Source organism: Panulirus ornatus, chromosome 61 (genome assembly GCF_036320965.1).
Source record: "Panulirus ornatus isolate Po-2019 chromosome 61, ASM3632096v1, whole genome shotgun sequence".
Lineage (NCBI taxonomy): Eukaryota > Metazoa > Arthropoda > Malacostraca > Decapoda > Palinuridae > Panulirus > Panulirus ornatus.
The window spans coordinates 11181968-11195913 of NC_092284.1; the positions used below are offsets into that span (position 1 = coordinate 11181968).

General features: G+C 38.8%; 1 protein-coding gene across 12 annotated transcripts in view; it reads right to left on the reverse strand.

The window, feature by feature from the left end:
* LOC139767396 (uncharacterized) overlaps window positions 1-13946 on the reverse strand; it is an 800841-nt gene that overhangs the window by 146854 nt on the left and 640041 nt on the right. For 2 of the 12 annotated variants that reach the window (XR_011717114.1, XR_011717113.1), the window contains exon 3: window positions 10445-10638. The exons of the other annotated variants lie outside the window; for them this stretch is intronic. The gene's annotated coding sequence lies outside the window, so the exon portion shown is untranslated. Of the gene's footprint in view, window positions 1-10444; window positions 10639-13946 lie in introns of those variants that run through there. 12 annotated transcript variants of the gene reach the window in all.

Consider the following 13946-nt stretch of genomic DNA (forward strand, 5'->3'; position numbering starts at 1 on the left):
AAGATTTTGATAGAAGCGACACAATCGAATGGAACAAAGCCTTCAAAGTTGAAGATTTTGATAGACACAACATGATCAAATTGGAAAGAAGCCTTCAAAGTTGTAGATTTTAATAGACCCGACATAATCAAATAGGAAAGAAGTCTTCAAAGTGTAGATTTTGATAGAAACGAACGGCATAATCAAATAGGAAAGAAGCATTCTAAGTTGTAGATTTTTATATAAACGGCACAATCAAATAGGATAGAAGCCTTCAAATTGTAGATTTTGATAAAAACGGCATAATCAAATAGGAAAGAAGCCTTCAAAGTTGTATATTTTGATAAGAACGACATAATCAAAGAGAAAAGAAGCCTTCAAAGTTGTAGATTTTGATAGAAATGGCATAATCAAATAGGAAAGAAGCCTTCAAAGTGTAAATTTTGATAAAAACGGCATAATCAATTAGGAAAGAAGCCTTCAAAGTCTAGATTTTGATAGAAACGGAATAATCAAAAAGGAAAGAAGCCGTCAAAGCTGTAGATTTGAATAGAGACGGCATAATCAAATAGCTAAGAAGCCTTCAAAGTGAAGATTTTGATAGAAACGGCATAAAGAAATAGGAAAGAAGCCTTGAAAGTTGCAGATTTTAAAAAAGCAGCATAATCAAATAGGAAATAAGCCTTCAAAGTTGTAGATTTTGATAGAAACGATATAATCAAATAGGAAAGAAGTCTTCAAAGAGTAGATTCTGATAGAAACGGCATAATCAAATGGGAAAGAAGCCGTCAAAGTTTTAGATTTTGATAGAAACGTCATAATCAAATAGGAAAGAAGCCTTGAAAGTTGCAGATTTTAAAAAAAAAAGCATAATCAAATAGGAAAAAAGCCTTCAAAATTGTAGATTTTGATAGAAACGATATAATCAAATAGGAAAGAAGCCTTCAAAGTTGTAGATTTTGATAGAAACGGCATAATCAAATAGGAAACAAGCCTTCAACGTTGAAGATTTTGATAGAAGCGACACAATCGAATGGGAACAAAGCCTTCAAAGTTGAAGATTTTGATAGACACAACATGATCAAATTGGAAAGAAGCCTTCAAAGTTGTAGATTTTAATAGACCCGACATAATCAAATAGGAAAGACGTCTTCAAAGTGTAGATTTTGATAGAAACGACATAATCAAATAGGAAAGAACCCTTCAAAGTTGTAGATTTTGATAGAAACGGCATAATCAAATAGGAAAGAAGCCTTCAGAGTTGTAAATTTTGATAGAAACATCATAATCAAATGGGAAAGAAATTTTCAAAGCTGTAGATTTTGATAGAAACGACATAATCCAATAGGAAATAAGGCTTCAAAGTTGTAGATTTTGAAAGAAGCGATATTATCGAATAGATAAGAAGCCTTGAAAGTAGTAGATTTTGATAGAAACGACACAATCAAATAAGAAAGAAGCCTTAAAGTTGTAGATTTTGATAGAAACAACATAATCAAATAGTAAAGAGGCTTTCAAAGTTGTACATTTTTATAGAAAACACATAATCAAATAGGAAAGAAGCCTTCAAAGTTGTAGATTTTGATATAAACGGCATAATCAAATAGGAAAGAAGCCTTCAAAGTTATAGATTTTTATAAAAACGGCATAATCAAATAGGAAAGATGCCTTCAAAGTTGTAGATTTTGATAGAAACGGCATGATTAAATAGGAAAGTAGACTTGAAAATTGTAGATTTTAATAAATAAGGCATAATCAAATAGGAAAGAAGCGGTCAAAGTTGTAGATTTTGATGGAAACGGCATAATCAAATAGCAGAGAAGCCTTCAAAGTGTAGATTTTGATAGAAATGGTATAATGAAATACGAAAGAAGACTTCAAAGTTGTAGATTTTGATAGAAACGACATAATCAAATAGGAAAGAAGCCTTCATAGTCTAGATTATGAAAGAAATGGCATAATCAAATACGAAAGAAGCCTTCAAAGTTGTAGATTTGAATAGAAACGACATAATCAAATAGGAATGAAGCCTTCAAAGTGTAGATTTTGATAAAGACGGCATAATCAAATAGGAAAGAAGCCTTCAAATTTGTAGATTTTGAAGGAAAATGCATAATCAAAGAGGAAAGAAGCCTTCAAAGTTGTAGATTTTGATAGAAATGACATAATCAAATAGGAAAGAAGTCTTCAAAGTGTAGATTTTGATAAAAACGCCATAATCAAATAGGAAAGAAGCCTTCAAAGTTGTAGATTTTGATAGAAACGGAGTATCAAATTGGAAAGATGCGTTCAAAATTGTAGATTTTGATAGAAATGACATTATCAAAGAGGAAAGAAGCCTTCAAAGTTGTAGATTTTGAGAAAAATGGCATAATCAAATAGGAAAAACGCCTTCAAAGTTGTAGATTTTGAGAGAAACGACATAATCAAATGGGAAAGAAGCCTTCAAAGTTGAAGATTTTGATAGAAACGACATAATCAAATAAGAAAGAAGCCTTCAAAGATGTAGATTTTGATAGAAACGACATAATCAAATAGGAAAGAAGTCTTCAAAGTTGTAGATTTTGATAGAAACGGCATAATCAAATAGGAAAGAAGCCTTCTAAGTGTAGATTTTGATAGAAACGGCATAATCGAATGGAAAGAAGCCTTCAAAGTTGAGGATTTTAATAGAAACGGCATAATCAAGTAGGAAAGAAGCCTTCAAAGTTGTAGATTTTGATAGACAAGCCATAATCAAATCGGAAAGAAGCCTTCAAATTTGTAGATTTTTATAGAAACGACATAAATAGGAAAGAAGCCTACAGAGCTGTAGATTTTGATAGAAACGACATAATCAAATAGGTAAGAAGCCTTAAAGTTGTAGATTTAGAAAGAAACGACATAATCAAATAGGAAAGAAGCCTTCAAAGTTGTAGATTTTGATAAAAACCACATAAGGAAATAGGAAAGAAGTCTTCAACGTTGTAGGATTTGATAGAAACGGCATAATCAAATAGGAAAGAAGTCTTCAATAGTTGTAGATTTTGATAGAAACGGCATAATCAAATAGGAAAGAAGTCTTCAAAGTTGTAGATTTTGATAGAAACGGCATAATCAAATAGGAAAGAAGTCTTCAAAGTGTAGATTTTGATAGAAACGGCATAATCAAATAGGAAAGAAGTCTTCAAAGTGTAGATTTTGATAGAAACGGCAAAATCGAATAGGAAAGAAGCCTTCAAAGTGTAGATTTTGATAGAAACGGCATAATCAAATAGAAAAGAAGCCTTCAAAGTTGTAGATTTTGATAGAAACGGCATAATCCAATAGGATAGAAGTCTTGAAAGTGTAGATTTTGATAGAAACGGCATAATCAAATAGGAAAGATGCCTTCAAAGTGTTGATTTTGATAGACACGGCATAATGAAATAGGAAAAAAGTCTTGAAAGAGTAGATTTTGAGAGAAACGGCATAATGAAATGGGAAAGAAGTCTTCAAAGGTGTAGATTTTGATAGAAACGGCATAATCAAATAGGAAAAAAGCCTTCAAAGTGTAGATTTTGATAGAAACGACATAATCAAACAGGATAGAAGTCTTCAAAGTTTAGAGTTTGAGAGAAACGGCATAATCAAATAGGAGACAACCCTTCAAAGTTCTAGATTTTGATAGAAATGTTATAATCAAATAGGAAAGAAGTCTACAAAGTGTAGATATTCGTAGAAACGTCATAATCAAATGGGAAAGAAGTCTTTAAAATGTAGATTTTGATAAAAACGGCATAATCAAATAGGAAAGAAGTCTTCAATGTGTGGATTTTGATAGAAACGGCATAATCAAATAGGAAAGACGCCTTCAGAGTTGAAGATTTTGATAAAAACGGCATTATCAAATAGGACAGAAGCCTTCAAAGTTGTAGATCTTGATAGAAACGACATACTCAAAAAGAAAATAAGCCTTCAAAGTTGAAGATTTTGATAGAAACGGCATAATCAAATAGGTGAAAAGCCTTGAAAGTTGTAGATTTTGAGAGAAACGGCATAATCAAATAGGTAGAATTTGATAGAAACGGTATAATCAAATAGTACAGAAGCCTACAAAATGTAGATTTTGATAGAAACGGCATAATCAAATAGAAAAGAAGCCTTCAAAGTTGTAGATTTTGATAGAAACGGCATAATCCAATAGGATAGAAGTCTTGAAAGTGTACATTTTTATAGAAACGGCATAATCAAATAGGAAAGATGCCTTCAAAGTGTTGATTTTGATAGACACGCCATAATCAAATAGGAAAAAAGTGTTCAAAGAGTAGATTTTGATAGAAACGGCATAATGAAATAGGAAAGAAGTCTTGAAAGTTGTAGATTTTGATAGAAACGGCAGAATCAAATGGGAAAAGATCCTTCAAAGTTGTAGATTTTGATAGAAACGACATAATCAAACAGGAAAGAAGTCTTCAAAGTGTAGAGTTTGATAGAAACGGCATAATCAAATAGGAAAGAAGCCTTCAAAGTTCTAGATTTTGATAGAAATGTTATAATCAAATAGGAAAGAAGTCTTCAAAGTGTAGATTTTCATAGAAAAGTAATAATCAAAAGGGAAAGAAGTCTTTAAAGTGTAGATTTTGATAAAACGGCATAATCAAATAGGAAAGAAGTCTTCAAAGTGTGGATTTTGATAGAAACGGCATAATCAAATAGGAAAGAAGCCTTCAGAGTTGAAGATTTTGATAGAAACGGCATTATCAAATAGGACACAAGCCTTCAAAGTTGTAGATCTTGATAGAAACGACATACTCAAAAAGAAAATAAGCCTTCATAGTTGATGATTTTGAAACAAACGGCATAAACAAATAGGTGAAAAGCCTTGAAAGTTGTAGATTTTGATAGAAACGGCATAATCAAATAGGAAAGAAGCCTTCAAAGCTGTAGAATTTGACAGAAACCGGTATAATCAAATACCAAGAAAGCCTTCAAAGTTGTAGATTTTTATAGAAACGACAATCAAATAGGAAAGAATCCTTCAAAGTTGTAGATTTTGACAGAAACGGCATAATCAAATAGATAGGAAGCCTTTAAAGTTGTAGATTTTGATAGAAACGGCATAATCAAATGGGAAAGAAGCCTTCAAAGTTGTAGATTTTGGTAAAAACTGCATAATCAAATGGGAGTGAAGCCTTCAAAGTTGTAGATTTTGAAAGAAACGGCATAAACGAATAAGAAAGAAGCCTTCAAAGTGAAGATTTCGAATGAAACGGCATAATCAAATAGGAAAGAAGACTTCAAAGTGTTAGATTTTGATAGAAACGACACAGTGAAATAGGAAAGAAGCCTTCAGACTCTATATTTTGATAGAAACGACATAATCAAATAGGAAAGAAGCATTCAAAGTTCTAGATTTTGAGAGAAACGACATAATCAACAGGAAAAAGTCTTCAAAGTTGTAGATTTTGATAGAAACGGCACAATCAAATACGAAAGAAGCCTTCAAAGTTCTAGATTTTGATAGAAACGGCAGAATCAAATAGGAAAGAAGCCTTAAAAGTGTAGATTTTGATAGAAACGGCATAATCAAATGGGAAAGAAGTCTTCAAAGTGTAGATTTTGATAGAAACGGCATAATCAAATGGGAAAGAAGTCTTTAAAGTGTAGATTGTGATAAAAACGGCATAATCAAATAGGAAAGAAGTCTTCAAAGTGTGGATTTTGATAGAAACGGCATAATCAAATAGGATAGAAGCCTTCAAAGTTGTATATTTTGATAAGACCTGCATAATCACACAGGAAAGAAGCCTTCAAGGTGTAGATTTTGATAGAAACGGTATAATCAAATACGAAAGAAGCCTTCAAAGTTGTAGATTTTGATAAAAATGGCATAATGAAATGGGGGAGATTCCTTCAAAGTGTAGATTTTCCTTGAAACGGCATAATCAAATAGGAAAGAAGCCTTCAAAGTGTAGATTCTGCTAGAAACGGCATAATCCAATAGGAAAGAAGACTTCAAAGTGTACATCTTGATAGAACGACATAATCAAATAGGAAAGAAGCCTTCAAAGTGAAGATTTTGATAGAAACATCATAATGAAATGGGAAAGAAGCCTTGGAAGTGTAGATTTTGATAGAAAAGGCATAATCAAATAGGAAAGAAGTCTTCAATTTTCCTCTAAATTTTTGGATGCCTCCACGTAATTCTCTTGCCCTTTGGCATCCAGAAAGTGGCATTAAAGTAAACTTTCTAAATGTTTCTTTCCCTTTTGATGCCTCTATGCCCCTGTAATTGCCTTTGGCGGCGCCAAAGGGGATTTATACTAAACCTTTAATTTGTCTTTTTATTTGTGGATGCCACCATGCAACTGCTTTAGACTTTGGCACCCTTAAAGGGTCTTTTAACTAAAGTTTTAATTTGTCTCTTTCCCTTTAGATGCCATCATTCCCCTGTAAGAGCGTTTGACGACGCCGAAGGGGATTTAAATTAAATCTTAGATTTCCTTCTATATTTTTAGATGGATTCACGCCAATCTCTTGCCATTTGGCAACCCCAAAAGGGCATGAAAGTAAATTTTCATTTTTTTCTTTGCCTTTGGATGCCTCTATGCCCCTGTAATATCCTTTGGCGCCAACAAAGGGGATTTGAATTAAACCTTTAATTTGTCTGTTCCTTTATGGATGTTACCATGCCACTCTACTGGACTTTGGCACCCCCAAAAGGTCTTTTAAGTAAACTATCAATTTGCCTCCTTCCCTTTAGATGCCACTATTCTCCTGTAAAGGCCTTTACTTTAAAGCCACTTTTTGGATGCCAAAGGGCAAGAGAATTGCGTTGAGGCATCCAAAAATTTAGAGAAAAATTGAAGGATTAATACAAATCCCCTTTGACGTCTTCAAAGGCCGTTACACGGGAATAGTGGCATGTAAAGGGAAAGAGACAAATCAAAAGCCTACTTAAAAGACCCTTTGGGGGTGCCAAAGTCCAATACAGTGGATGGTGGCATCCAAAAATTAAAAGACAAATCACAAGCTTAATTTAAATCCCCTTTGGTGGAGCCAAAGGCAATTACAGGGACATAGAGGCATCCTTAGGCAAAGAAACAAAAGGAACGTTTAGTTTAGTGTCCCTTTTGGGGGTGCGAAAGGTTAAGAGAGTGGCGGGGAGGCAGCCCAAAATATTGAGGGAAATTAAAGATTTAATATAAAACCCCTTTGGAGTCACCAAAGGCCGTTACAAGGGAAAGTGGCATCTGAAGGGATAGAGACAAATTTAATATTTACTTAAAAGACCCTTTGGGGGTGCCAAGTCCAATAGAGTGGCATAGTGGCATCGAAAAACATAAAGACAAATTCAAGGCTAAATTTAAATCCCCTTTGGCGGAGCCAATGGATATTACAGGGGCATACAGGCATCCAAAAGCAAAGAAAGAAAAGGAAAGTTTACCTCACCGTGATCCAGTATAGTAGCCACCGCTTCGCGGCTGACCGAAGCTACCCTACGTCACAATGATCCAGTACAGAAGCCACCACTCACTCACCCGCTTATTCTAGCCTACCTCACTGTGACCCAGTGCAGTAGTAGCTCCCGGCAAATCCGACCGTAGCCTATGAAAATCTGACCTAACATCCCCAGAAGAAGTACATGATTATAATGGAAATGTACCATGATTTTTGTGGTCTGCTGGTGTGAGAACGCATGAAGTGGCCACGTATAAGGGATGTTTGGCAGTGGGGCGAACTCTTACAACAATTTCTAATTTCTTTCACTGGAAACATGAAGCTTCAAAAGGACCCGGTGGTCTGTTACTGTTTGTATGTTGGAAATCAAAAGAAAAAAAAGTTTTTCAAATGAGCTAAACCGCCAATTTACCAAAACCATAACTGTAATAACGTGAATGGCGGGTTACACATCCCAGGATGAATAATCATATGCTGTCATCTGAGTGAACAGTAATCTACTTCGAAGTGTCTGTCTACAGATTTCTTAGGTTTTCTACATTTTCTAGCTGTGGTAATTATACTAAGTACACTTAACTATAGTTCACCACTCACTCTACATTGGTTACAACCATTCATCTCCAAATGTTACTCATACCTGGCTAGAAATAAGACCTTCGTTGATGCAAACATCATTCAACTCCCGAGTCGGGAGCAGGAAGCCAGGTGGCAGCTACCGAGCCGGCGACCTGACACCTGTGGCCACATATCCTCACCTTTCCACCACCACAAGACTTGTGTCAGCAAATTGGGTTTGACCCCGAGTATCTCAGTGACCAATACCTTACCTCTTTCTCTAGTCCCCTGAAGCCTCCTTCACCACTACACTTGCCGGAACCCTTAACGTGATACTGTCACTCAACACAACAACCCAGGAAATGAACGTATGATGAACCAGAAACATCGTAATCTTCGGTTTCGGAATGACTGCGCTCGTCCGCCATCTCGAAGCAGAAGCGGGGCTTTATTGTATGGCAAGGCGTTGTCTCAATCCAGTGAAATGACTTGCATGGCCTTTCATCGTTTTGGAACATTCGGTTTTGACTATATACTTACTAATATTCCATGTACTTGTGCTACATGCGTATGTTACTAAAAGTTTATGTACGAAAATTACTTTTGTTGCATAATAAAGTACATATTTTGAACGTGAGTCCGTCCAAGTCAAAGTCAATGTAACAATTCGGATTCAGACGTCGTCCACGTTTATAATATATTCCGACTCTTCTGACGTCAGTCAATTTTTAAACAATGTTTTACTTGTTTGTCTTTTTACGGTAAACCACGACTGAGACAAAATGTGATCTTACGAATACATTTTGTTCTCGACGATGGAAATATATTTCTATCGCGATTATAGATCGTACATCTCCGAGGACGGCCATAGCCAGGACTACCAACCTATATCACCATTAACCACACTCACCATAGAAAATGGAATGTCGCCCATGGTTTTCAATGACCCCACATGTATTTATAGTACTTCCCTAACGTGTAATAATAATAAGTGGACACAGAATACACAGAAGTGTGTCAACAGACCAGACTAAAACATGAGCAATATGTTCGTCCTGCTTTTAATGTGGTATTTCCCAAAACAACCTTCGTCGACGTGGGAAATTCCAAGACACGTATGGCAACTGTTGTGATCGATTTATCTTTTTTTACGGTGTTCGAGGCAGCAGCAGGGGCACCTGAATGCCCTAATCAAGGCATCTTGTTAACGTATATATATATACGTTTGGTAAAGTGTGTGGAAGAAGAAAGTTAAGAGTAAATGTGAATAAGAGCAAGGTTATTAGGTACAGTAGGGTTGAGGGTCAAGTCAATTGGGAGGTGAGTTTGAATGAAGAAAAACTGGAGGAAGTGAAGTGTTTTAGATATCTGGGAGTGGATCTGGCAGCGGATGGAAACATGGAAGCGGAAGTGGATCATAGGGTGGGGGAGGGGGCGAAAATTCTGGGGGCCTTGAAGAATGTGTGGAAGTCGAGAACATTATCTCGGAAAGCAAAAATGGGTATGTTTGAAGGAATAGTGGTTCCAACAATGTTGTATGGTTGCGAGGCGTGGGCTATGGATAGAGTTGTGCGCAGGAGGATGGATGTGCTGGAAATGAGATGTTTGAGGACAATGTGTGGTGTGAGGTGGTTTGATCGAGTGAGTAACGTAAGGGTAAGAGAGATGTGTGGAAATAAAAAGAGCGTGGTTGAGAGAGCAGAAGAGGGTGTTTTGAAGTGGTTTGGGCACATGGAGAGAATGAGTGAGGAAAGATTGACCAAGAGGATATATGTGTCGGAGGTGGAGGGAACGAGGAGAAGAGGGAGACCAAATTGGAGGTGGAAAGATGGAGTGAAAAAGATTTTGTGTGATCGGGGCCTGAACATGCAGGAGGGTGAAAGGAGGGCAAGGAATAGAGTGAATTGGAGCGATGTGGTATACCGGGGTTGACGTGCTGTCAGTGGATTGAATCAAGGCATGTGAAGCGTCTGGGGTAAACCATGGAAAGCTGTGTAGGTATGTATATTTGCGTGTGTGGACGTATGTATATACATGTGTATGGGGGTGGGTTGGGCCATTTCTTTCGTCTGTTTCCTTGCGCTACCTCGCAAACGCGGGAGACAGCGACAAAGCAAAAACAAAAAAAACAAAAAAAAAACGTACGTCTGGACGTACGACAGTGCACTACGACGGCTTGTTCTCTGAGAAACGTAAGGTATTCCCTTCTTGTTAAACAAGAACGACTGTAGCATCAGAGCCGCTTTTTCCAATGATGTCTCACCAGCTGACATACGTCAGCACCTCACAGCCTGGCGCATGTTGGCTCGTCTCCTCCTGACACAGGACGTCAGCGCACTCCAAGACAACCTCCCTCAAGATCATATCACTCCCTGATAACCAACGCCCCGCCCAGCCCCGACCCGCCCCGCCCCGCTCCCTGACACAAGTGGGTAGCTCACGCCTCGACCCATCCAAGGTTTACCCCCTTCGTCAAACTTACCCCCTGACGTATGAAGGAGGGGCACGTGTCCTGACAGGCGACGGACGGTGGGCGGGTGGGTGGGTCTCTCCTCTACCCTCCTGACGGAGTGCTGTCATATTGGCTGACTGTCTCTGGTGACGCCAGCTGACAACGGAGGCTAACTGGTCTCTGGGCAGTTAGAAACTACCTACTCCCAACTCCGGAGTTTCACTGGAACTCTGCAAATGACCATCTTGCTGGTTTCCTACATTAATAGAAATATTTCATATAGGAATATTTTTCTGTTAATCATATTTAGTTAAATTAACCTATTTTGTATTTGACATTCACCAGCGTTTCTGTGTTGGAAATAAGAGATTTTAAGTCATGGGTGTATTACACCTTCTCACTTTACTACTTTTGAAAATTATTCTTAAGATTAGGTGCATATTACAATATCAAATTTCTCAGTAACAATTGTAGTCTATCCATTTCTGTTAATCTATCCTTCCGTTTTCTTCCAATAGCACAATGAGCATCAAAAGCTACCCATTGGTCTGTTATTGTTTGTATATTGCAAAACTTAAACAATATTAGCCATTTCGATGGTGAGCTAAACTAGTAATTTACCCAATCAACTGCGTAATTATAATAACCTGTATGGTTGGTCACACGCCCTAGGATGACCAATCACAAGCTGTCACTTGAACGAATGATATACACTAAATTCTCTGCCTTGTGACGTCATACATTTTCTATGTTCGACCTGTGGTAACTACAGTAAGAAACGTCAACTCTTCCTAGGACACCTAAATGAATACAGTTCATGAATCATTCAACAACTGGTTACAACCATTACAAATGTGACACACAAACCTGGCTACAAGTACAACCTTTTGTTTATAGAAATATGAAGCATCTCCTAGCCGAGAACACGAAGCTAGCTGGGAGCTACCTAGCAAGCTGGGAGCTACCAAGCCTGGCAGACAGCTAGCTAGGAGCTACCTACCTTGGCTGACAGCTAGCAAAGAGCTACCTAGCTGGTTGACAGTGACATAGCTTGGCTCAAAGCTAGGCAGGAGCTACCTAGTTGGCTGATAGTTATATAGCTTGGCTGGCAGCTACCTACTTACCGTCTGAAAGCTAAATATCAGGTTGACAGTCGCCAGTGGCCACTCCTGCTAACCTTCTAACCCTCACTAGTCTCACTCACCTGAGTGGCTCAGTGACCAGCGCCGTACCTCTGTAGTTCCCTGGGTGACGGCTCCACCATGTGTCTTGCCGGACCGCACAACCGTAACTCTCCATCACAACCGAACAAATAAAGACACAGGAGCCAACAACGTAGTCACTAGTCACGGTTCCGAACATCGAAATGAACATAAGCTTAGTCTCAATCCGGGATAATGACTTGCATACCCTTTATGTAACGTTCGTTTTGCACTACATACTACCCAAAGAGTTCCAACAGAGTGGCGTGGAGGCGTCCAAAAATGTAAGAGGGAAATTACAGGGGAATAGCGGCATCTAAAGGGAAAGAGACAAATTGAAGGTTTACTTAAAAGACCCTTTGGCGGTGCCAAAGGCCAATAGGGTGGCATGGCGGCATCCAAAAAGAAAAAGAAAAATTAAAGGTTTAATCTAAATCCCCTTTGGAGGCGCCAAAGGCCATTACTGGGACATAGCGGCATCCAAAGAGAAAGAGAATTAAGGTATTTTTTTAAAGCCCCTTTGTGGGTGCCAAATGCCAGCAGAGTGGAGTGGAGGCATCCAAAAATTAAGAGAGTAACTGAGAGTTTTATTTAAATCCCCTCTTGGCAGCATCCAAAATTAAAGAGGGAAATTGATGGTTTAATTGAAAGCCCCTTTGGTGGCGCCAAAGGACGTTACAGGGGCATAGCGGCATCCAGAGGGAAAGAGACAAATTGAAGATTTACTTTACACCTCCTATGGGGATACCAAAGGCCAATAGAGTGGTGTCGCGGCATCCAAAAATCAAGAGGGAAATTGAAGGTTTAACTTAAAGCCCTAACAAGGGTCATTACAGTGGCTTGGCGACATCTAGAAGAAAAGAGAAAAATTGAAGGTATAATATAAATCCTCTTTGGCGGCAACAAAGGCCATTAGAGTGGCTTGGCGGCATCCAGAACAAAAGATGAAAAGTGAAGAATTAATCTAAAGCTCTTTTGCGGCACCAAAGACCCCTAGAGTGGCTTGGCGTGATCCAAAAGAAAAGAGAAAAATTGAAGGTTTAACTCAAAGCCCCTTCGGCGGGAACGAAGGCCATGAGAGTGGCTTGGTGGCATCCACAATGAAAAAAAAATTTAAGGTCTAATATAAATCCTCTTTGGCGGCACCAAAGGCCATTAGAGTGGCTTGGCAGCATCCAGAACCAAAGTGGGAAATTGAAGGTTTAATTTGAAGCCCATTCCCGAAGTCATGACACAAACTTTTCCATTTCTCGTTTGTCGTCCTAAACAAATCCACATGTGTTAAGGACGCCCTCCTCATCCTCCTCCTCCTCTTCCTCCTCGTCCTCTTCCTCCTCGTCCTCTTCCTCCTCGTCCTCTTCCTCTTCCTCCTCTTCCTCGTCTTCCTCCTCCTCCTATTTCTCCTCACTGTCGTCCCAAATAAATCCACTTGTGTTAAGGACACCCTCCTCCTCCTCCTCCTCCTCCTCCTCTTCCTCCTCCTCCTCCTCCTCCTCCTCTTCCTCTTCCTCCTCCTCTTCCTCTTCCTCTTCCTCCTCCTCTTCCTCTTCCTCCTCCTCTTCCTCTTCCTCCTCTTCCTCCTCACTGTCGTCGTAAACACATCCACTTGTGTTAAGGACACCCCCATTTAAGAGACGGATCTGCAGGTGATTATGTTCAACGCCTCAAAACTTGTGTACAAGAACGAATTAAACTAAGTCAAACCAACGGCTCAAGTTGTCCCGTGATAAATCCTGAGGCGCACGGAAGTCTCCAGTCCAAGGGATCGCATTCTACACAAGGGAAGAAGACCCACTCCCCCAAAGAACGTACAGAAAATGAGGAGCGGGTTCACTCCCATATATTCCAGTTTCTTCGACAGATACGTACATTAAAGTTACATAAACTACGATTCAGACGAAGGTCAGTTCTTTATTTCCTTCCTTACTGGGGATAAGTGTAGCTACTAACCCTCAAGAGGAAGACATAATGCAAGGGGAGCACAGCTGTTTGTCTCTGTTCTGTCTCACATTTTGTCCACAGACCAATGGAGGGATTTTGACCCAACTTGTAGGGCTATTCCTCAGGTAGGGTGGAAGACAATGCTCTACCACTACGAGAGGGGAGAAGATTAGTCACTGTCCCCATGAAACATGTCATTCTGTATTAGATATGCAGTCCAGCAGGACCATATTCTCCTCCCATCACAGGTGGCCAGAATATAGGAAACGGGAGAGAGAGAGAGAGAAAGAGATAGAATCACAGGGAAAGCAAAAGAGACAGTGAAGGAAAGGAGATAAATGAGAGAGAGACACACGTGCCACACAGACCCCAAGGATCGAGAGAGGTGGTCTGGC